At 36.8% G+C, this 26,316-nt stretch overlaps 2 pseudogenes; both read right to left on the bottom strand.

Annotated features, from left to right (window-relative positions):
- Window positions 1-1,427: 1,427 nt before the first annotated feature.
- On the bottom strand, window positions 1,428-3,382 carry LOC107865653 (annotated as a pseudogene).
- Window positions 3,383-11,189: 7,807 nt separating this feature from the next.
- LOC107864384 overlaps window positions 11,190-26,316 on the bottom strand; it is a 16,311-nt pseudogene continuing 1,184 nt past the window's right edge.

Genomic DNA, 26,316 nt, shown 5'->3' with positions numbered 1-26,316 from the left:
TTGAAAATAATTACACTCTCTCTCATTTTTTTAATTACTTTACTCTCTCTCCCTATTAATATACATAACATAACCGACATATACATAACATTCTGTGTATATGTTGGGATTTTTGTAATATGTTTAGGGAGTTGGGATTTTTTGTAATATTAGAAATATAAGTTGTGTATTTGTGTAATTTTTAGTATTATATTTGGACATCTCTATTTAATTTGTATCTATATTTTTTTCTTATAACTTTAAGTTTGTGATATTTGAAAATTTCATATTGTTGGAAGTTCAGGCAAAAATAGCTAAACTTTAGTCATATATCAGATTAAAATGATTAAACTTTAGTCATATCTATGTAACATGGTGTATAGCTGCATGTTAATGTTGAACCAAGAATATATTTATACAAGTCAAATGGCCACCTTAATTTTTGAAGACATGATTAGAGGTCATCATTTAAAGGCTTAAGATTTGGTCACCCCGAGGGCACAAGAATATGCAAAGAAGATCCGTTTTGAGCACAAACAAGGCCGTGTGTGGAAGATTGCTTGGAGCATCGAAGACTTGAGGACTCACGGTTTTGGACAACACTTAATGGGTCATGATTTGGTCATCTTCATTAAGGATATTTTGGTCACTTCATTGGGTCCAAATGCACTCCATGGCCACCCCACCCTTTAAGGACATTGTTGTCATTTTGCCTTGTCTTGTAATAGAATATAAATAGAACATTTTAGGTCTTTTTCTCATTAGTTGTTTATTGATGGAAGACAAACTCTCTTTCTAGTGTGAGGAGTGTAACACCCCTTAGTTGTAGGGCTTGAAAAAGCCACCAATCCGTAACTAGGGTTGTCCAAGTGTGGATATCACTTGTGTTGCATCGTTGGCTTGATATGTTGGTGATTAGGGAGGTGAAGTCCCTCTTTTGTCAACGTAAGAGTTTGGTGTTAACATTCATTGATCTTAAGGTCCTTACATGTGGTTAGGGTTCTTAGATTATTGATTCTTGTATGTCAAACTATCTATCCATCTCTTTTGTTAACATTGTATTGTTGTTGGTCTTTGAAGTCTTGTGAAGCCGTGTGGGGCTCTTTCGATTTACTAGCATTGTTGTTCTTGTGTTCATCTCTTTTCTTGCTCAAAACTAAATCTAAAGTCTAGTGAAGCCGTGAGTGGCCTATTTCGATTCACTAGCAACTTGTTGTTCAGCTTGTTGCTCTTGTATTGGCTTGAATCTCTTGATACACACTTAGTCATGTATCATATATGTAGATTTTACATAAAAACACACTACTCTTTATTAGCAAATAACAATTAAATTTTACAATGCAAAGTGGCAGGCCACAAAATCGTGCATACCATTTATTAAACATTAGGTGATGAGAAACAGTACTCTTCTGATTTATTAAAAACTAACATTATGACTAGAGATGTAGCTAGTATAGAAATATTTTTTTAGGGACAAGACAAAGATCATTTTTCTTATGCATAGCAATTCCAGGGACAGTATTTGTGTCAACCTCTTCTTTCTTCATCCCACCAGGCAATTCCCAATCAAATGCATAAAGAAGGTTTGAAAGTACAAGATCCACTGTTGCGATACCAAGTGCAATACCTGCAGAGACGAATTCAAATTAAAACTTTATCTTATAGATTTTCTACTACTACTGTCTACTACTAATTCTGATGATTTTCACGTATAATCTATAATAATGTGGATTCAATAGAATTAATCATTTAAACAATACAATACCTGGGCAACCTCTTCGACCTGCTCCAAATGGAAGCAACTCAAAGTCCTGACCTTTGAAATCAATATTGCTATTCAAGAATCTCTCAGGTATAAATTCTTCTGGATTGTCCCATATCTCAGGATCTCTTGCAATAGCCCATGCGTTCACATGAACTATAGTTTTTGGTGGAATTTCATATCCTTCTAGTACAGATTTTTCCATTGATTCTCTTGGCAATAGGAGTGGAGCTGAACTATAGTTTTTGGTGGAATTTCATATCCTTCTAGTACAAATTTTTCCATTGATTCTCTTGGCAATAGGAGTGGAGCTGGTGGATATAATCGCAATGTCTCTTTTATTACTGCTCTAAGATAAGACATGTTTTGGACATCATCTTCATTCACAATGCCTTTGTTCCCAATTGATTTTCTGATTTCTTCTTGGACTTTCTTCATGACTGTTGGATTCTTAATCAAAGTTGTCATTGCCCAAATTACCGTTATTGCGCTAGTGTCTGTTCCAGCAACAAATACATTCTACAAAATAATCAAATTGTGAGAAAAGTGCAAGAAATTGTTGTCAAATCATGATCAGAAGTTCCCATGAAAATAGCTTGTTAAATTAGTTGTATATGTAAGTATATATGCCTAAGTTTAACTTATGTACATTGACGACAGAAAGTTAGTCAACAACGTCTATATACATATAGTAAACCTAGTTTGGTAAATAAATTTATGTATAGACAATGTCAAGTACTTTTGCGCAATTATACATATACTATCGATGTATATAAATATATTCTTTATCGATATGCATATATTAATTAGTTTTAGACATAAATAGTTGATCACTTACTTACCATGAGAATTGCCTTTATATTGTCCAGAGTGAGATCAATTGGAGTTGATTTCTCTTTCCTCAATTGGAGCAAAATATCAATAATATCTCCTTCCATGGATTTTGGCCTATTGGGATTGAGATGTTGCTCAATAAGTTCTTCATTGAACTCATCTAAATCCATAAAATTCTTCTCAAGTTTACTAATATTTCCAAATAGTTTGTCCAGCCAACCACATAAAGGAAAATAATCAGAGAAAAAAAAACCTGCTGACATCTCTTGTGTCACAGCTAAAATTTCATCAAATCCTCTCTTTTCATGAGCTGCTTCATCAAACCTTATACCAAAAGCAACTCTACAAATGATAGTACTTGTTAGTGAAATAACAATATTGCTTAAATTTGTAACTTGAGAAGCCGAAGCTTGGTCTGATATTTTTTTGATCATTTTTGATACTTCATCAATACGAATCGGATTAAAATGTTGTACTTTCTTGAGACTGAACAAATGAACTACACAAATTTTTCGAATTTCCCTCCAATAGTTATTGTAACGTGCAAAGCCAATATCTTGACCATTGTAAGACAATTTTTGTTGGTAAAGAAGAGAAGGTCTACAACAAAATGCTAAATCTTGTGTTTTCAATACTTCTTTTGCCAATTTTGCTGAAGAAATTACTACTATAGTAGTAGAACCAATTTTCAATGAGAATATTTTTCCATATTTTTTGGAAAGTTTCCAAAAATAAAGATGAGGGGGTTAAACTATCAAATTGATGCAAATTACCAATAAAAGGTAGCCCTAATGGACCTGGTGGCATAAAATTTTTCCTACCCTTTTTGGCTAGGAGAATTAGGAAATTGAGTACAATAAGAGAAGTTACTAATAGTATGAATACCATAATCATTTTTTTTTCTTTTGCTAGTTTTCACATATATATCAAATGCATCATATTGCTATTTATAGACCTTAAATGACTTAATGTTCGAAAGGTATTTCGATTTTTTATCCTTCTTCATTTTCTACTTGTATATAGTAGTCAAAATATTCATCGTATTTATCTTCTTATATAGCTGGAAATGATCTTGAAGTATAAGAAATAAATGTGTTTCATGCATTTTATTTGAATAGACGTATTCAAAGGTTGTACCCTCCTCCAATTCAATTTGTTTGTCTTACTTTCTTTTTAGACTGATTAAAAAAAAACGTCTCTTTTTTTTTTTTTGACAATTTTTTAACTCATCTCTCCACACGACATGTTAAAACCACTAAATTTAAAAGATATATAAATTTAAAAGATATTTTAATACATACTATATATCTTTAGTTTAAAATCACATGATTCAAATATCTCTCTTAGTTTCTTAAATTTCGTATTTAAATGTTACTCGTATTTATCTTCTTATCTATATCTGGAAATGATTTTGAAAAATGAGAAACAAATGCGTTTCATACATCTTATTTGAATAAAAGTGTTTAAAGGTTATACCCTCCGATTCAATTTGTTTGTCTTACTTTTCTTTTTAGACAACTCTTTAACTCATCTTTCCACACGACTTGTTAAAACCAATAAGTTTAAAAGATATGTTGATACATATTACATATCTTTAGTTTAAAATAGCATGATTTAAAAGTCTCTTTATTTTCTTAAATTTTGTGTTAAGTTAAATCAAACACATAAATTGAAATGAAAAGTCCTAAAGTAATACAACTTTTCGTTACAAATAGACGTGATATTTCTTTAGGCAAATTGAAACCAACTTTACTTCCACGGATGTACTTAGATTATTTAACAAGAATTTGTTTCCATTTAATCATTGAACATATGATTAAGTCCACCCGTTCAAATATAGACGGGTTGACGATGTATTCATTATTAATTCAATTCATTTTAATTAATCCATAAATTGTGATGATTCATTCTAAGCTAAGTTCAGTGGGAGAGCCATATGTATCCAAGGAGTATCAACTTGTTGGAAAATTTCATGTGTAGATACGTAAAAAGAATTTCTTTTATGCTTCTATACTACTTTAATTTATGTTGAATTCACTTGATTTTGTTGTATGTTTACTTTGTCATATCTTAACATTCGTAATAAAAAAAAATGTTATTCCGCTACTACCTAAGACGTCTGCCCATGTGTTTGATGTTTAGACACCTTAACAGGTTGTATTTGGGCTAGCTTAGTTTTACAGGTTGATATGTTACACCTAAGACGTAATTTTCGATAATCCACCATTCTTTAGTATTGGACTATCTCAAGATGAAATTGTTAAGGTGATTTCTACACCTATACAGTCGAAGAAATTAGTGAGCGTCGAAGAGGTAAAGTCGAAGCATCATAGCGATCCAGAGAAGATGACCGAAATTATGAAAGAAAAAGAATTGAAAAAACTTTCATCTCCACCCCCCACCCCCACCCCCACCCCGCCACCCCGCCAAAAAAAAGAACGGAAATTTGAAAAATCAGAGAAATAAAAAAGAAATCGGAGAAACAAGCAAAATTTCTAGTCGTGATGTCGAAAGCTTTTATGAAGATGATTCGGCAGATGATAAAGACCAAGAGGTATTTGTATAAGTATTTATCACGAGGGTATTTTTTAGAAATGTATCTAGCATTTGTATGTATACACAAATCTCGTTGTATATAGGGCATGTACATATATTTATTTTTTGTATGTGCATATGTAGTCTATATATATTTTTGTACGATGTTGGGTGTATCTTTGGACTGTTCTATGTCCATTAGTGTGTACATTTGTATTTTTTTATAGTGTAAGATTGTCACGATCCAATTTCTCAGGTCATATTGGCGCCTACCATAACCCAGCAGTAGACAAGCCAACCCGTAGTCCGAACAGCTAGTAACGGACTATTCAAATGATATAAGAAAACTAATGCAGAATAAATGACATAAAGATCAATACATAATAGAATCTCAAAACTTGATGGTATTAGTACAAGAGCTTCTAAATATAATAAGAGTACAAAAGTGAACTATCGAGACAATTACAATGATACAACTTATCTCTGCATACAATACAGAGAGAGAGATGAGTAATTCGCCGAATGTTAGGAGCTAAGTCTCTAAACCATGGCTGCTCCGTACGATAGAGATTAGTCTAATATAGATGAGTAATACATAAGAGAGAGATGAGTATTTCCCTGAATGTTAGGAGCTAACTCTAAGTCTCTGGACCATGGCTGCTCCGCACGAGACACACGTTAACGACTGTAACCCGTACTATGATCTGCAGGCTGCAGAAGTGTAGTATGAGTACCAAACGAATGGCACTTAGTAGGCAACTGCCAACTGAGTTCCAAAGATAAAGTAGATATATACAACATATAAACAGAATGAAAACTACACTCAAGAGTCCAGAGCTCATATAGCAAGTCAACACGAATAATAAAGGACAACTATCCTATTCAAATCCAAGAGCCTAACACAACAAGACAAAGGAAGTATCGGGGTGAACAATCCTATTCCAGCTACATTCAATGTATGTCCATACTATACCGTATATCCCAGTTAATATATGAACAAAGAGCAAAATAAAGATACATGGCAATATACAAGGTCAAAAAATGAATATACAATATAAACAAACGAAAGGGGGGATATACGGTGGTTTCATAGCTTCATATATATATATATATATATATATATATATATATATATATATAGAGAGAGAGAGAGAGAGAGAGAGAGAGAGAGATATAGATATATATATTTCATCTAAGCATGAGGTCGTCTCAAAGCATAATCTCGATCAACATATCCTCATTCCAAGACCTCATTATAATACTATCAGGATTTAATGCTATCATGATCAGGGTTTCTAATTCACATGGCTAGACATGATATAATCGTGCATAACAATGCAATTAGAGGATAAAAGAGGCCAAAAACATACCTCAAATCTTGATATCAAATCAATGGCCAATCTGTTATAAACTAGTCATAATAATAATCATAACAATGATAATAACAATATCAATAACAAAAAATAATCGGCTACTTCAGATAACTATATACCTAACCAAGCCTATGCGTACCTCCACCGCCCAGACTTGGAAGGTTCAATCAACATATAACAACACAAGGTATATTCTTCACCCATATTTATGCAACCATCCCATACGGGTTGATAGACATAGGTGCATTCTGGTGATAGGTGATGTGCATGCAGGAATAAACGCAAGGTATACAATCAATATAACAACTCATCATAACTGTCATCATCATGACCATCATCATTGTAATCAACCTTCGCCTTGCTGGGTATCAATATTATCACAATAGTATTCTCTGGCCTTGCTAGGTATCAGTATCATCACAATAGTATCCTTCGGTCTTGCCGAGTATTAGTATCATCACAATGGTATCCTACGGACTTGCCGAGTATCAGTATCATAACATTAATATCCTCCAACATTACCAGGTATCAATATCATCACAATAGTATCCTACGGCCTTATTGAGTATCAGTATCATCACAATAATATGGAATAGCATGTACTAATATACTCATGAACACAATCAAATCATCATAAAGTATTTCTATCTAGTCAATACTTCTCAACTACTCATCATTAGTTAACTAGAGTTATTTATAATGAAACCACTAGTCATCACATGAACTCTAGTTATTAGCCTAAACATTAACCTTATTCAAGGAATCACAACCAACTATTTTTTATCATATAGCCAACACCTAACATCTAGCCAAGGTTCATCACTAGACCATAATAGTCATATATCCACTATTCCATATTATCAACTAACTATTATATAAATTTTAACCCTTATTAGACCACACATAACCACTTATCATCTAACCATCTTTATTAACTGATATCATTCATTAACTAACCATAGTTAACCAACTAATTCTTTTTAATTATTCATTAATCAACTATTTAGCAACTATTCATCATTATTAACTAGTCACCTCTTATTACCAATGTCACTTATTATCTAGCCTCGTTAATACACAACTTTTCATTTGACAACTAATTGGCATTATAGATTTAGTCAACGATATAACTAATCTTTATCTATGTTAAACCCGACATCATCATTAGCCACGTATCAACCATCTTTAGCTACCATATTTTAACTAAGCAAGATTCATTAACTAATACATTTAATTTCTAGCCACTATGTGCTATAGTCTCCGAATAGACAACCAACTACCACATAACTTAACCCTTAACTAAGCAGAACAATCATAAGATCATATATCATATAGAATCACATAAGTTACCGATATAATAATCACGAGTCTAACAAGTCTATGCGTGATATACCAGTATTCAATCAATAAAGTTATAAGCAACATACTGCATCTTCCTCCGTCTCATACCGGAGAGATGTGTTTATAAAACATGTATATGAATTCATAAACTATAATCATATCATTTAAAATGATAAACACTTCTGAAATATCTAATCATTGTCATAAAACGGCCCTTGGTCCAATTATATATCCAGAATAACCACAACATTGTAATCACGGCCTTAGATCCATAGATGTATCCGAAACTCGAATCAATAATCATATTTATAAGTCGTAGCATATCTCTAGTCATCTCACATATAGGAGGCATAATATCAATAAGCATATAATCATCTCTCATATAGGAGGCATCTCACATTTAGGGGTCATAATATCAATAATCATGCATCATGACAATAAGGTATGTCACATCTCTAGGGAAATTTTCATATCTAAGAGGTATATCATCTCTATAGGCCCAACAATCAAGCCAAGAAATGGAGATAGCATCTCGATAGGCAAAACAATCATATCTAAGAGAAAATAGCATCTCTAAAGTCCAATCATCAAGTCTAAGAAAAAATAGCATCTCTATAGGCCACACAACAAGTCTAAGAAGAAATAGCATCTTTGTAGGCCACACAACAAGTCTAAGAGGAAATAGTATCTCTATAGGTCATACAACAAGTCTAAGAGGAAAATAGCATCTCTATAGGCCACATAACGTATCTAAGAGGAATATTATCTCTAAATGCCCAATATCACTTCCACAAGAAGCATCATAGCCATAGCTAGAAAGCCACAATCCGGGGAACATCAATATAAGTTACCAAGTCACGAAGTAACCTTATACTAAGGTTTACTAGTCTCATCTATGTCTAGCATCCCCAACTAAGACCACAAGGCTAACACGAGTCTTGGCCTAAGTGAGTTAGACAATTCCATTTCTAAACCTTAATTTTCATAATTTGGCACACCATGCCCCAAACTAGGCTAAGATATATAGTTCAACTTCGAAATGTCAAGTAAGCCACATTCGAGCTCAAGATAGGAGCTTCAACTAGAGACAAGGGTATTCAAGTCTACTCTACCCAAATCATGGTTTTAAGAGTTTTAAGACTATCACACTAGTCTAATAAGGTTAAATCTATAATTCATGCTTCAAATGCTAAAATCGTATACCAAACATAGCATGACATCATAATCATGCTACAATTAATCTAAACTAGAGAGGGAAAGTAATAGGGTTCAAAAGATTTATAACCATATTATCTTACGGGTTCAAAAGCCTCATACAATCCCCAAAGCATTAACAATCAAGGCTAAGTTACTCTATGCACAATCAAGCCTAACATCCAAATTAACACGCAATACATATCACACACCATTCATGAAGAGGAGAAAACAAAGGTCTACTTCAAAGCCGAACCGCAAAACTTCACATCGTGCACCAAAATCTAGTCTTCACTTTACAATCTCCAAAATGCCATCACACTAACAAAACCACAACCTACTCATCAATACGAGTCTAACAATACCCATATTGCACTATTGTGCTTCGGATTCAAAAACAACACCAAAACCCCAAAGTGGGTTCCACATACAAAAAATGAGTTTTCGAGACCAACCTACTCTTCAAATACCATTGGGGAGTTATAACCCTCAAGAAATTGGTGCAAATCACTCATATTTGGAGCTAAAATCAAGCCTCAAGTCATTTGGGGTTTTGGGTCCAAACTAGGAAATTCAAACATGAATTCAAGGGATTCATACCTTAAATTTGAAGATAACCGCGATACAAGATGATAATCAAGCTCCCAAGTCACCAACCATGATCAATTTGTGAGTAGCATGCTACATTAGGGTTTCTAGGTTTCAAGAAGATGGAGAAAATGGACAATTCTCGACCAAAAGGGCTATTTAAAGGATCCTTTCTAGGCCCTCGGGAAAGGCGATCATGGACAGACGCTATCTGTAATCGTGGCCATCACGATCTCACCATGTCCCACGCGATCGCGGTATTCTCTACATTGAGAGACGGCAGAAACTTAGAATTTGATTCAAAGTTTTGGCCAAGGCCTCGGGATGCATTCGGAATTCAATTTTCGTGAACAAGATATGTAACCATACTAAATTCGACGTTCCGGATGTGTTGATGGAGTCTGATTTTTTATCCAAGGTCTTTTCACTGAAGTTTTCATCCGACAGATAATTAAAACCAACGAAGACTTCTAAATAGAGAATTTGTTCTAAAAATCAAACAAACTGTCCGGTGACCAAATCATTGGTCCTAGCAAATCATAAATGACTTGGGGTGGCTATGGATAATCCCAAACAGCGAAAATAAGCATAAATATAAAAAATGATCTGAAGGGTCATTACAAATATATGTATTTTATACTTTTTTGATTACCTATAAGTGTATGTATGTAGTTGTCCTTTTTAGTAATAGAGATTTTATGCCATATATGTATGTATGTGTATGTATGTATATATATACACATACATATAGCTCAGAATTGTATGTATATATAAATACATATGGATCAGGTTTATGTTTAGATCTTACATGTGTATTAATTAATTACACAGTTCTACATTTATAGTCATATGTATTTCAAATACAGTTGCAAATGCATATAGGTGATGTAAATTTATTTGTATATGTATTGTAGGTAGATATGTACTAATAATGTAGGATAGGTTTATATAGTTGTTATGTAAATACAAATGTATTTTTAAATTTTTAAATTTATATTCATATATTTGTTTAATAAGAGTCATTTATGAAAAAGGAATCTTCAGATTTAAATACATGGAGTAATTTAAGTGTAAATTTATTTCCTATTTAACTCAACTAATTTGAGGAAAAAAAAAGTAGTAAATTTTGTTTGTATATGCATTTTCATAGCAAAAAGTATCCATAATGCAAAATACAACTTACTATTTTGAATAATTATAAAACAGTTGATATGAAACTCCTAATTATAAACTCCTAAATATAAAACAATTGATATAACGTAAAATCCTACAAAACATAAATGAGACGGACTTAGACCTATCGGATGGCTTGAATCAATTTTGCCACTCCTCCACTAACGTAAATTTTTTACAATACATTATATTTGGATATCTCTATTTAATATGATCAAAATTTAATTTATTTATTTTTAGATGTTTAAGTTTGTGGTTTCTAACGTTCCATATTGTTGAACTTGAAGTTCAGACAACATAGCCAAACTTTAGCCATATGTCAAATAAAAATGATTAAACTTTAGTGATATCTCTGTAACATGGTGTATAGATACATATTAAAGTTGAACCAAGAATACACGTAGATTTGTACATAAAAACACACTACTCTTTATTAGCAAATACCAATGAAGTTTTACAATGCAAAGTGGCAGGGCACAAAATCGTGCATACCATTTGTTAAACATAAGGTGATGAGAAACAGTAATCTTCTCATTTATTAAAAACTTATATTATGACTAGAGATGTAGCTAGTCTAGAAATAATTTTTAGGGACAAAACAAAGATCATTTTTCTTATGCATAGTAATTCCAGGCAAAGTATTTGTGTCAACATCTTCTTTCTTCATTCCACAAGGCAGTTCCCAATCAAATGCATAAAGAAGGTTTGAAAGTACAAGATCCACTGTTGCGATACCAAGTGCAATACCTGTAGAGACGAATTCAAAATTCAATATTATAGATTTTCACTCATATAATCAATAGAAATGTGGATTCAATCTAACTCATCGTTTAAACTATATAATACCTGGACAACCTCTTCGTCCTGCTCCAAATGGAAGCAACTCAAAGTCCTGACCTTTGAAATCAATATCGTTTTTTAAGAATCTCTCAGGTATAAATTCTTCTGGATTGTCCCATATTTCAGGATCCCTTGCAATAGCCCATGAGTTGACATGAACTATAGTTTTTGGTTGAATTTCATATCCTTCTAGTATGGACTTGTGCATTGTTTCTCTTGCCACTAGGATTGGAACAGGTGGATATAATCTAAATGTCTCTTTTATTACTGCTTTGAGATAAGGCATATTTGGACATCATCTTCATTCACAATGCGTTTGTTCCCAATTGATTTTCTGATTTCTTCTTGGACTTTGTTCATGGCTTTTGAATTCTTGATCAAGGCTGTCATTGCCCAAACTACCGTAGCTGCGCTAGTGTCTGTTCCAGCAACAAATACATTCTACAAAATAATCATTTAAGATACATAAAAGAAATTGTCAAATCATCAAAAGTTCCCAAAGTGCGATGCAAGTAAGTAGTACTTATGTGTGAGTTTAACAATTTAACTTGTGTACACTGACGACATAAAATTAGTCAACAATGTCTAAGATGTAGTAAGCCTAACTCGGTAAATTTGGAAAATAGGATTTAAATTTATGTATACTGTCGGTGTATATAAATTTAAATATTTTATCTAAATTCATATATTTGTTTTAAGACATACATATATATATATAATGCTAATCACTTACCATGAGAATTGCCTTTATGTTGTCCAAAGTGAGATCAATTGGAGTTAATTGTTCTTTCCTCAATTGAAGCAAAAGATCAATAATATCTCCTTCCATTGATTTTGGCCTATTAGGATTCAGATGTTTCTCAATGAGTTCTTCATAAAACTCATCTAAATCCATAAAATTCTTCTCAAGTCTACTAATATTTCCAAATAATTTATCAAGCCAACCAAATAAAGGAAAGTAATCAGAGAAAAAAAATCCTGCCAACATCTCTTGTGTCACAGCTAAAATTTCATCAAATCTTCTCTTTTCATGTGCTTCTTCATCAAACCTTATACCAAAAGCAACTCTACAAATAATAGTACTTGTTAGTGAAATAACAATATTACTTAAATTTGTAACTTGTGAAGCCGAAGCTTGTTCTGATATTTTGTTGATCATTTTTGATACTTCATCAATACGAATCGGATTAAAATGTCGTACTTTCTTGAGACTGAACAAATGAACAACACAAATTTTTCGAATTTCCCTCCAATAGTCATTGTAAGGTGCAAAGCCAATATCTTGACCATTGTAAGACAATTTTTGTTGGCCAAGAATGGAAGGCCTATAGACACATAATTTTGCCCCCCTTAGAAATCGATTTTATTCATTTTCTACCTTAGTATATCATGTACCTTCCACAATGTCATTTTTACCCACTCTTATTTTATCCTACCGTGTACCCTCACCCATGTTATCATACTCCGCAGAATACAAAAAAATAATAAACAAATAATAAAATAACTAACCTTATATTATCCTAACCACCTACCCAATAAAAAAATAACACCTCACCACTACCCCTACCCCACGTTACCCCACCCCCCTCTTTTTCTTGTTCAAGAAGAAAGAACACAATATATACCTACCCACATACACACAATAAAGAGGATGAATAGTGAACCAAAACAGGAAAAAAAAATCAGCTCACCTTTCCATCTCTCTAGACTCTCACTCTCTCTCTTCATAGATCTCACCAGCGCCGGCGCCGCCGCTGTCTCTCCGTCCACGATCACTTCCTCTCTACTCTCTCTAAAAACTGAACAGAAAAAGACCTCCGATCGCCGCCTCTCCGTCGTCACCGTCTCCATCCACCGGTCACCGCTCCAACTCCCGATCTCCCTCCTCTTTCCCTCTGGCGAGACACCGCCATCGTCTCCGCCACAACGACGGCGGCCAACCCGACCTCGCCGTGGCTTTCTTTCTCGGTCCACGCTTCTCTCCGGCGACAACGCCGTTCTCAGCGTCATCCAGCCGCCGATCCGACCCGATCTCCCAACCTTAGATCCGACCACAGCGACGACGGCATCGATGCCGGCGCCGCCATCTCTCCGTCACTGGAGCTCCCCGGAGCTAGATCTGCATTTTTTTTGGTTTTCTGTCGTCTGTTGGTTGATTTTGGTTTCGTCTATTTCATGGTTCGACGTCAATAGTGGATTCCGAGTCGTCTTTATCGAATCGCGTCGTCGTTCTTGGTTGGGTTCCGTATAGTAAAGTTTTTATTCACTGGTTTTGGAGCTGTCCGGTTGAAGAGTTTGGAGTTTCTCGTTGTGAGGTTTTCCGATCGAGTATTTTGGTCTTCGAATTTCTTTATTATCGACTAGGATTAGTTTCGTCAAGGTCCACTTCTTATAACCGAATCTTTAATCTATTTTGACTTTTATTGATGTTGTTGGTGTGGATGAGTTATTTGTTGTGTGTTTGGTTTGAATCTTCGTTGTTTGTGTTGTGTTTGATGTTGGTTTCGGATTATGAGATGTGATTGGAAAATCGAAGCATGCACTAATCATGTGGTTTAAAGAAAATTCGGGGCGCGAGTTTAAAAATCGTTAAAGTGAATTAGGATTAATTTTGATTTGTTGTTGTTTTGATTCGTCGTTATTGTTACTTTCACGTCTAACTATCAATTTCGTGATAGTATCATGGTAAGTCAAGCGGGTAGGCAATCGTAAGTTCGGGTAGGTGAAATTTAGGAATAAGCGTTTTGTTGGATGTTGGAATGTGCGTGTGAACGTTTCTTTCTAGTTTATCATATTTAATTTAGATGTATTTATTTAGCCGGGGAATGCCCCGAGACCACTGGTATTTATTCACCGGGGAATGCCCCGACGTATCATGTTGACGAAAATGATTGTGATGAACGCCCGCAGCATCGGATAGGGCATTGGAGCTTAGATTTAGTTTTAGACTAGGATTTATATTTTCGTATTTTTTTTCTATTTTTCGGACTGTATAATTGGTGGTGTCAGTCTTGGTTAAAGCGTCTAGCCGAAAAAAAAAAGTTTTTTTTTGTTTTTGGTAGTAAGTTAGGGTCAATTTATTTGTTAATTGTTAATTGTCCAATCTGAATGAACTATGCATACCTGATTCCCTTCCCTCGGGTTGGGATATGTCGGCAACCCTCGATGGGTCCGGTAAAATTTTTTGTGTCGGCCTTTGTATTAGTATTAGCCTAGGTCTCTCGTCCCGTAATTTGGAGTTGTTGGCCAAGTAGACTGATTCTCTCAGTACTTCTGTTCGGCAAATTGGAATCATGAATATGGTCTGTCCCATCGACGTATGTTTGCGTCAAAAATCTCAAGGGTTGAGAATCTTTTACTCCTATCAATTTTTTTTGAGATAACGTTTTATGTGTTATTACAAGATGGATTTGTCCTCAAAGTCTAGAGTTCTAATGGTTGTCAAAGTGCCCAAAAAGTTAATCAAATGGTGGAAAATGTTTAACTATGTTGATCAGCAGAAACTGATTAAAATATTAGGTGATCTTACCGAACTTCTGTATGTTACCCCTCGTCCAGATTTAATAGAGGCCTTGTTGACCTTTTGGGATCCGAGTAGTTTGGTGTTTAGGTTTGGGGAATGTGAAATGACTCCTAATTTGGCAGAAATATCCAGTTTGTTGCATTTGCCCTATATCGAGAAGGATATGATCCGAGCGCGAAATCATACTAGCGTAAGATTTTTGCAGTCCTGTGGTTTAAAAAGTAAGGGTATCCATTTGGGTTGTTTAAGTGACTCGTGGGTTTCCCTAGATTTTTTGTTTGATATATTCGGTCTCTCGGAAGGTTTTGATTGCTTTTGGGATGAATTTCATGTGACTAAGGAGAAGTGGGAGAAAAAGCGTCTTGAAGTCTTCACCCTCGCTTTGCTAGGAACTGTAGTGTTTCCACTAGAAGAAAGACGTATTAATACCCGCTTTCAATTTGTGGTGATGGCCCTATTTCATAAAGATCAAATTGACAAGGGCATTAATCAAAAGAGCAGGTTCACTCTCATACCCATGATCTTAACAGAAATATATAAGGCTTTAACCGAAGTGAAAGGGGGAAGGAGATTTTTCGAGGGCAGTAACCTGATATTGCAGTTATAGATGATGGAGCACTTACATGCACCTTCTTTAGTTAGACCAGACGTGTTAGATCATTGTATTCCCAATCGAGTGAAAGCCATGGATTCCAGGTTGCGTTTGGACAAATTCTCGCTACCCATGGGAGTCGAGACTTGGATTGAATTTTTTGAATCAAGAACCGGGGATAACATTTTATGGACCTATCTGTGGCTTCGACCGAAGATAATCTTGTTGGGTTGTCAGACGCAGTTCCTTTTAGTTATGTTAGGGCTCAATTGCACTAGGCCATACAATCCCTCTAGGGTAATGCGCTAGTTAGGTAGGCTACAGGACGTGCCACCGGCAGTGGATCTTCTGAAGGATGTTGAATACTTCAAGGACCAAACCTTAGGTGAGAGCAGGTATGAGCAGTTTTGGAAGCATGCAACAAAGCTAGGTGTGGACACACTTAAAGAAAGTTTGGATAATCCGGGGTACACTCAGGGATATGGGGTCTGGCTTCAATCTATCCCTCGGGGTATAAGCCAACCCTTACCAGCGCAGCTTAGAGGGAGAATACAGGAAGAATGCATAGTGGACGACCATCAGGATGAAAGTTTAGGGTCCAAAGTGGAAACACTGAGAGTTCAGTTAGCAGATTTGTTTAAGACGGTAGAAAGGTGTCAGAATAATCTTTCCAAGTGCACTCCTCATGAAGCAGGAATACGGGCCCGAAGCTTCTTCCCCGGTATCAGGGTATCTTTACAAGATATGCTACAAAGCTTGAATGAGAGAAAGAGAACTTCAGAGGCAGGTCCATATCAGCTAGGGTCATCACGCAGAGCACCAGTCTGAAAGAGCACTTCTTATCTTTATTTAGTTTGAGTCTTTTATGTGTCTTTCACTGTAGAGTGGTGTCGGTTTTAAGTCGAAATCAAGTTGTTTTGGTTATTAGAGTCTTTACTAGTAATTTCACTTGTGTCATCGTAGGGGTTTATAATGTTGTTTCGTATTTGTTGTTTAGTTTTAAAGTGGTCCCAAACTTTTGTACGTTTTTGTTGTTTTCTTTCTTCAAAATATTTTATTGTTACGTCTTTCCTTGGTTTGTTTATTTTTGTTTTCGCAAAAAAAAAGTGTGGGTAGTGTTTATGCATATGTTGTCCGAACTACGCAAGATCTGATTCATGTACAACATGATACGTAGGCAACCTACTTTTGGGTTCAATCTAATCATTTTGTTTCGTTGTTTTTCATTATTTTTCCTCTTTTAAAGAAAAACAAAAGCCATAAAGAATTATAAAATAAAGGTAGATAACGAGAGAAAAGAAAAAGAACAGAGATGATGCAAAAAAATAATAATAATAATAAGGAGCGTAGAAGATAAAATAAGTGTAGACAAAAATCAGGATGATGTTGAAATGACCTCGCTACCCTCAAAAGTTGATAGAAATGAGCATGAATTTAGGGCAATTTTACCAATGTGATTCCCATATTTGTTGTGTGCCTTAATCCTAACGGATGTCGTCTTTGATGAGCATGTTCTTTCAGATAACAGTGGTAGGTTTGCAGCACTCTGGCTAGTCACCCATACTTCACCAGATCCAAAGCAAAGCTTGTCATGGCTAGCAGAGAGATTGAAAATTCGCTCATTGACCCGGATCAAGATCACAGGGAAGAAAATTCTGAACACAATGATGAGATAGTAAGGCTCAGGCAACAATTGATAGATTTGCACCGGGCATGGGCCAGCGGAATGCTTCCTCCTGCGCTCCCTGAAGGTCGTGGAAATATCTCTAATTGCCCACCGCTCTCTCAGGCACAATTTTCTGCTCCTACTGAGTCACCCGACCACGCGTTGGGATTCACTCCGCGACATTATTATCCTGGCAGTTCTAGTGTGCCCTTGGCTGCTCCCCAATCAAGACCCGCTGCTCAGCCAGTGCCACCGATCACACCGGTATTCGTGGCTCCACCATCACATGAAACTCCCATATATGCTACGCGTTCCACAATGAGGCTTCCTAGGTCTTCCAGTGAGCCAGTACTGAAGGTTTCAGATGGTCAGTACTATGCCCTAGAGCCTACTTTGCAAATGAATGAACCGTATAGGTACACTCAGCCGCCTGCATTTTAATTTGATACGGAGAAACCTGTCGTAACGGAGGAACAGGATATCATAGCTCGAAAATTAAACAGTTTAGAGCAGGCTATGAGAAATCTGCAAGGGATCGAAGATTACAGAAATGTTTCTTATAAAGATCTGTGCATGTTCCTAAACATCAATGCGTATCGAGTTGAGGGCTGCAGGAGGAAAGGAATAACTGCTCATGGCTTTCTTTGGCGAGAGTCTTTCAGATCTGGCCTTAGAATGGTTTATCGATTGAGATATCGATAAATGGAACAACTGGGATGATTTGGCTTCTGAATTTGTTCAACATTTTCAGTACAACATCGACCTGATTCCGAACGAAAAATCCTTGGTCAACATGAAGAAGAAGAGCACTGAAGGTTTTAGGGAATATGCGATAAGGTGGCGTGAACAGGCTGCCAGGGTAAAGCCTCTAATGAAAGAAAGTAAGTTGGTAGAGGTTTTCATTCAGGCGCAGGATGAGACCTATTTTCAATATTTACTTCCGGCAATGTGAAAATCTTTTATGGAAGTTCTCAAAATGGGGGAGATAATAGAGGATGGAATTAAGACCGGCCGAATAATGAGTTTTGCCGCATTAAAAGCTACCACACAAGCGATTCAAGGTGGATCTGGCGCATTTGGAGGTAGGAAGAAGAAATAGGAGGTGGCGAGTGTCGTAGCTGGAACCCATTCCTATCCCAAAAGACCACCTCGCCCCTATCCCCAATCCCAAGCCCAAGTCTACACCCAAGTTCCATATATTCCTCCCCACCATTACTATCCTCCACAAAACCCTTTATATTTCATTCCACTAACACCATACCCAGTATATAGCGCACAGCCATATGCCCAAACCCCTTCTTACCCGCAATGGCGCGTGCAAGCTTCACAAAATCGCCCATTCGCTCCACCAAATTACCAAAACCCCTCCAGACCCAGTTTTCAGCCTAGGCCCAATTATAAGAAGGAGAAGGCGGTCAAAAATCAATTCACACCTATTGGGGAGTCATATGCTAGCTTGTTTGATAAGTTGAGAAAGTTGAAGGTTTTAAGCCCAACTCAAGGAAGGCTTTCAAATCCACCGTCGAGGAATCTTGATTATTCTTTAAGGTGTGCATACTGTTCTGATATGCCAGGCCATGATATCGAGAAATGCTGGCATTTAAAGAGAGCTGTCCAAGATTTAATTTACACAAATCAGATGTTGGTCCAGGCCCTGAAGGGTCCAAACATTAACCAAAATCCGCTGCCAACCCATGCTGAAGCCAATATGTTAGAATTGATATATGACGGGAAAGAGTCTTTGAGGGGTTATAAGCCTATTGTCAAGATACAGACCATTGAAGAGAAATCGGTAAATGTAGTGGAGTCTTTGAAAGCAATGTCATTGAACCGGGAAAGAATGAGAGAAGATAAAGCCCTAGAAAGCACAAAGAAGCCCCTGATCACAGTACAAGGCGTTAGAAATCATGTTGATTCAAGTCAGGATAAACCTAAGTTGACAGTGGTGGGAGCTATGAGTCAGCCCATCTTGACGGTGAAAGGAGCACTGGCAGCGCCTATTGTCCTCAAACCAGTGACCCAACCTCCGATAGTTGATACAAAAAGGATTCCCTGGAATTATGGGCGGACTGTGATGACCTATCACGGGAAAGAAGTGGTGGAAGATGTAGATGAGGTAGGAGGTTTGACTAGGTCAAGAAGATGCTTCGTGCCTGAAAGCTTAAGAAAGTCCAAGCCAACGGTGAGTGGACCGTCGTCTATCAAAAAGCCTATCACTGAAGAAGAAGCCGAAGAATTTTTGAAAAAGATGAAGTTGCCAGATATTCAATATTAGACCAGTTGAAGAAAACCCCTGCTCAAATTTCCCTTTTATCTTTGTTGTTGCACTCCAAGGAGCATCATGATGTTTTACTGAAGGTATTAAATGAAGCATATGTTCCAAGGGAGATTACAATTAACCAACTTGAGAAAATGGTTGGAAAAATCTTTGAGGTCAATCGGATCAGCTTTTCTGACGATGAATTGCCTGTTGAAGGTACAGGGCATAATCGGGGCCTTTACATTACAGTGAAGTGTGAAGATTTCTACGTCACTCATGCTATGATTGATGGAGGTTCAGGCATAAATATTTGCCCTATTTCTACTTTGCAATAGTTGAATATTGGTGCTGACAGGATCAGGCCCAACAATGTATATGTTAGGGCTTTCGATGGTGCAAAATCAAATTCCATTGGCGAAATAAAACTAATGTTGACCATAGGGCCTGTTGAGTTTGTCATAGAGTTTCAAGTATTGAATGTAGTATCCTCTTACAATCTGTTATTGGGAAGGCCGTGGATCCACAAGGCCAAAGCGGTTGCATCTACACTGCACCGAATGATCAAGTTTGAGCATGACAGGCAAGAAGTAGTTATTCATTGCGAAGGAGATTTGTCAGCCTACGAAGATTCTCCCTTGTCTGTTATTGAATCAAATAACGTAGAGGAGACATTCGTCTATCAAATTTTTGATACAGTGCCAGTGAGTCGTATCCCTGAATGGCAGGCTATACCGGGACCGCAATTGTCTTCTCCTTCTATCATGATGGTGAGTGAACTTTGGAAATACGAATTTGAGCCAGTAAAAGGTTTGGGAGCATCTCTATATGGTATAGTTCATCCCATATGTCCGAGTGAGAACGTGGGCACGTTTGTTCTGGGATTTGAGCCTACAGCTGAAGATTTGAAGAAAGCCAAGGGAAGGAAAAAGGAACTATGGTCACTCCCTCGCCCAATGTCACTACTCAGTGAGTCATTGGTTAAGAGCGGTGTCACAAAGCATTTGGAATTTGAAGTTGAATTGGTTGATGACTTCCAGAATCTTTGTATTGAAGTTGATATGGTCGAAGCAGGAGAAGGTACCAGTATGGCAGACGTGCAATTCATAGGTCCAGCTGTCCGGCTCAATAATTGGGAAGTCACTCCTCTCCCCGTCAGGAGGGAGTTTTGGTAGTTTATTTTATTTTTCTTTCTGTTTATTCGAGTTATTTCAGGGTTGTAATTCGGATTTTAGTTTGTTTATGTTATATTGGTATCTATGTTTAAACCCTTCTATCTTTTATTTAATGAAATGCAATGTCCCTTTTGTTTTGTGTCTAATATATTTTGTTTTTCTTTCTTACATAGTTCTCTTTATGCTGATTCTAATGACATGATATGCATGCGAAATTTTTAGCCTGATGTAATGAAGCAGGATGGGGAATATGATGAAAAAGAAGCACTAGAAGAAATAAGCAAAGAGTTGGAATAATTTGAAGGCAAATCGAATCCTAATTTGAATGAGACTGAGACAATAAATCTAGGGGATCAAGAAGATGTTAGGGAAACTAAAATCAGTGTACATGTTTTGCCACAGCTAAAAGATGAAATGCTTCAAGCATTAATGGATTATAAGGATTTTTTTGCATGGTCTTATGATGATATGTCGGGTTTAAGAACTGAATTAGTGGCTCACAAATTGCCAACTGATCCCGCGTTCCCTCCTGTCAAACAAAAGTTGAGGAAGTTTAAAATAGATGTAAGTATTAAAATTAAAGAGGAAATCATGAACCAACTTGAAGCCAAAGTAATTCGAGTGGCTCGCTATCCCATGTGGTTATCCAATGTTGTTCCCGTACCAAAGAAAGATGGCAAAATTCGAGTGTGTATTGATTACCGTGATTTGAATAGGGCAAGTCCAAAAGATGATTTTCCACTTCCCAACATCCATATTTTGCTAGAAAACTGTGCTAAACACGAAGTTGCTTCTTTTGTGGATTGCTATGCCGGATATCACCAGATCATTATGGATGATGAAGACGCGGAGAAGACGTCTTTCATCACACCATGGGAAACTTATTGTTATCGAGTGATGCCGTTCGGTTTGAAGAATACTGGAGCAACATATATGAGAGTCATGACCACTATGTTTCATGACATGATACATAAGGAGATTGAGGTCTACGTGGATGATGTGATTATTAAGTCCAAAAGTCAAGCCGACCATGTAAAAGATTTAAGAAAGTTCTTTGAAAGGCTTCGCAGGTATAATCTCAAACTCAACCCGACAAAATGTGTATTTGGAGTTCCATCTGGAAAGCTGTTAGGATTTGTAGTCAGCCATCGGGGAATTGAATTAGATCCCTCGAAAATCAAAGCCATTCAGGATTTGCCCCCGCCCAAGAATAGAATGGAGGTGATGAGTTTGCTTGGTAGACTGAACTATATTAGCAGGTTTATTGCTCAACTCACAACCACTTGTGAGCCCATATTCAAGTTGCTGAAAAAGAGTGTTGCGGTAAAATGGACTGAAGAATGTCAGGAAGCGTTCAATTGAATCAAAAGATATTTGTCAAATCCGCCCATGCTGGTACCCCCGGAGCCTGGTAGGCCTTTGATCTTGTACTTATCAGTCATAGACAATTCTTTCAGTTGTGTCCTGGGTTAACATGATGTCACAGAAAAAAAGAAGCAGGCTATTAATTATCTTAGCAAGAAGTTCACCACTTATGAGGCCAGGTATACTCTTCTTGAAAGGACGTGTTATGCCCTAACTTGGGTAGCACAGAAGTTGAAGCATTATCTCTCATCCTATACTACTTATCTCATCTCCCGCATGGATTCTTTCAAGTATATCTTTCAGAAGCCTATGCCGACAGGTCGATTGGCAAAGTGGCAAATATTACTTATCGAGTTTGACATTGTATATGTGACTCGAACCGCCATGAAAGCCCAAGCCTTGGCAGATCATCTTGCTGAGAATCCCATCGATGAAGAGTACGAGACATTAAAGACATATTTTCCTGACGAAGAAGTGTCGTGTGTTGATGAGGTCGTTATAGATGCTGATCCTGGTTGGAGGTTATTTTTTGATGGAGCTGTCAATATGAAATGATTCAGAATAGGTGCGGTTCTTATTTTTGAATCGGGACAATATTTCCCGGTAACAGCACAACTTTGATTCTACTGTACTAAAAATATGGCAGAGTATGAAGCCTGCATTCTTGGTTTGAGGTTAGCTGTTGATATGGGAGTCCAGGAATTATTAGTGTTGGGAGATTCAAATTTGCTCGTCCATCAAATTCAAGGCGATTGGGAGACGCGAGATTTGAAGCTTATCCCGTATCGACAATGCTTGCAGGAGCTATGTCAACGGTTTGTGTTAGTAAAATTTAGGCATATTCCAAGGATTCATAATGAAATTGTTGATGCTTTAGCCACTCTGTCTTCAATGCTCCAACATCCTAACAAAGCCTACATCGATCCAGTGCATATACAGAGTCGTGATCAGCATGCTTACTGTAATGCGGTTGAAGAAGAGCTCGATGGAGAACCTTGGTTCTTGCATATCAAGCGGTACATTCAGTCAGGAGAATACCCAACATATGCCACCAACGATCAAAAGAGGACTATTAGGCGTTTGGCTAGTGGATTTTTCTTAAGTGGGGGAATCTTGTATAAGAGAACCCCAGATCTCGGACATTTGAGGTGTGTAGATGCAAAAGAAGTATCGGCAATCATAGTTGAAATACACTCTGGAGTATGCGGGTCGCATATGAACGGTCATGTCTTGTCAAAGAAGATTCTTCAAGCAGGTTATTACTGGCTTACCATGGAAAGGGATTCTATTCAATTTGTTCGAAAGTGTCATCAATATCAGGTACACGGTGATCTGATACGTTCTCCTCCTGTTGAGTTGCATGCAATGGCCGCTCCATGGCCGTTCGTAGCTTGGGGAATGGATGTGATTGGACCGATTGAGCCAGAGGCGTCAAATGGGCATAGATTCATTTTGGTAGCCATTGACTACTTCACAAAGTGGGTAGAAGCAGTAATTTTCAAGTCAGTGACAAAGAAAGTTGTGGTAGATTTTTTTCATGCCAATATCATTTATAGATTTGGAATTCCTAAGATGATCATTACAGACAATGTCACCAATCTCAATAGTCATTTGATGCAAGAAGTATGTCAACAGTTTAAGATCGCGCATCGAAATTCTACTCCATATCTCCCAAAGGCCAATGGTGCTGTAGAAGCTACCAATAAGAATATAAAGAAGATACTGCAAAAAATGGTACAAGGGTCTAGACAATGGCATGAAAAGTTTTCATTTGCATTGCTGGGTTATCGCACCACTGTTCGTACTTCAACAGGGGCAACTCCATATTTATTGGTGTATGGGACAGAAGCAGTCATCCCTGCAGAAGTTGAAATTCCCTCTCTCCGAGTCATTTTAGAAGCAGAGATTGATGATGACGAATGGGTAAAAACCCAACTGGAATATTTGAGTTTGATTGAGGAAAAAAGGCTAACGTCTGTGTATCATGGCCAGTTGTAACAGAGGAGGATGGCTCGAGCATATAACAAAAAGGTCCGTCCCAGGAATTTTGAAGTCGGTCAGTTGTTATTGAGACGTATCCTTCCTCACCAGGTTGAAGCAAAAGGCAAGTTCTCCCCTAACTGGCAAAGTCCCTTTGTTGTGAAGAAAGTGTTGTCCAATGGAGCCTTATATTTGACAGATATTGAAGGCAAAATGGTAGAAATGGCTATCAATGCTGATGCAGTCAAAAGATATTATGTATGATATTTGATCCTTTGTTGATTTTATTGCATGTTTAGTACTTGCATTTTTGAAGATTGATATGATGAAGGCATTTTATTCTTTTATCCAAACATTGTGTCATCCCCTGTTTATCCATTTGATCTTCGTTTTATTTTTCTTTCATATCCCTCTTTTGAAATCAAAATAGAGTAAAGATAAATGTCAAGAAAATAAGAACAAGAGAAAGAGTTTGAAAAAAAAAACAGAAAAGAAAAATAAAAATCAAAATCAAATCAAAACAAAGAACAAGCTGATAGAACTACGTGCGACCTGATTCTTCTCTCTCGGGAGTGAGATACGTAGGTTGTCCTATTTCAGGCTCGGTCCAACCAAATAAAAATTTAAGATTCACCCAGTCAACAAAACTAGGGCATGAGTTAATGTGTTGTTTGAGTCGATTCCAAAAGATGTAAGTCCCACCCCCACTTCAAGTATCGTTTAAGCCTTTTACCATCTTTTTTTACCTTAACCAAAAGCCAAGTTACAACCAAATAAAGTCCTTCAGATTGATTTTTGATAATGTTAAGGCTAAACATGCAATGGATATGATGATACATTGTGAAATACCACTTCTCTCCCTCAGCATAAGAAATTAGGAAAGAAAATGAAAATGAGAGTGTCTTATTGGTGAAAACCTTTCCAGGCATCATAAGGCGATGGTGAGTTGAGAGAAAATGAAAATGAGAGAGTCTTATTGGTGAAAACCTTTGCAGGTACCATAAGACAATGGTGAGTAGAGAGATATAAAAATGAGAGAGTCTTATTGGTGGAAACCCTCACGGGCACCGTAAGGCGATGGAGAGTTCAAGAGAAAAGTGAAAAGTGAGAAGAAAGAGATTTGTTGGCGAAAGTCTTTTAAGATGTTGTCAATCGAATGTGATGTATGAGTCCAATGGATTTGAAGAGGCGGTTCAGCGGCAAAAGGTACGAACTCAACAACAAATGGAGAGTCTGGATTGGAAGATCAGGCAGCTCAATCCAAAATGCATGTCATACTCATTGGAGTTGGTTGTCGTATTCAAATAAGTTTTTCTTTTTTTGAATATGGGACATTGCCCTTTTCTTTTACATATTCCTGCTTTTCATCTTTTTAGGTCGTTTATCAAAATAACAGTCACCATCATTTCTTTATATTTTAAGTCAAGTCTGTGTCAAAACAAGTGAGAAAGAATTTCAAAATTTACTACCAGTCTTTCCAATTATGTGAGGAAAAGCCAAGGAATAGCATAGGGAGAAATAGGATCATAATTCAACAAGCAAAGGAAGTCTATCAACCAACAAGCTACTGGATTCGTAGAAACATTCAGATTTGGGAAAAGAATGAACCTCAGGGGCATGGTAAAATGGAAACCCGTTGTTTGAGTCAGAGCTCATTTCCCTCAATATGGATCCGGGTCAATGACGCGGCAAGACACGGCAAGTGTTAGCGATTTGGGAACAAAGATAAAAGGAACGAATGCTAGGGCAGATACCTGAGAAGCCAAGAGCTGCAAGCCACCACTAAGTTTTTAACTGACAAATTTTCTTTGTTGAAACAGGGGCAAACTCGTTTCACATGATTCAGCAATCATTGGAAATGCACATCCGGGGAGTTTACTTTCTGTTCAGGACCCTCCTGAAAAATGGGATTTTACTTTATGTTCAGGACCCTCCTGAAAAATGGAATTTTACTTTCTGTTCAAGACCCTCCTGAAAAATGAGATTTTACTTTATGTTCAGGACCCTCCTGAAAAATGGGATTTTATTTTCTGTTCAGGACCCTCCTGAAAAATGGGATTTTACTTTCTGTTCAGGACCCTCCTGAAAAATGGGATTTTACTTTCTTTTCAGGAGGGTCCTGAACAGAAAGTAAAATCC

This window comes from Capsicum annuum, chromosome 3, assembly GCF_002878395.1.
Source record: "Capsicum annuum cultivar UCD-10X-F1 chromosome 3, UCD10Xv1.1, whole genome shotgun sequence".
NCBI classification, from domain to species: domain Eukaryota; kingdom Viridiplantae; phylum Streptophyta; class Magnoliopsida; order Solanales; family Solanaceae; genus Capsicum; species Capsicum annuum.
This window is presented reverse-complemented; position numbering and strand designations above follow the sequence as displayed.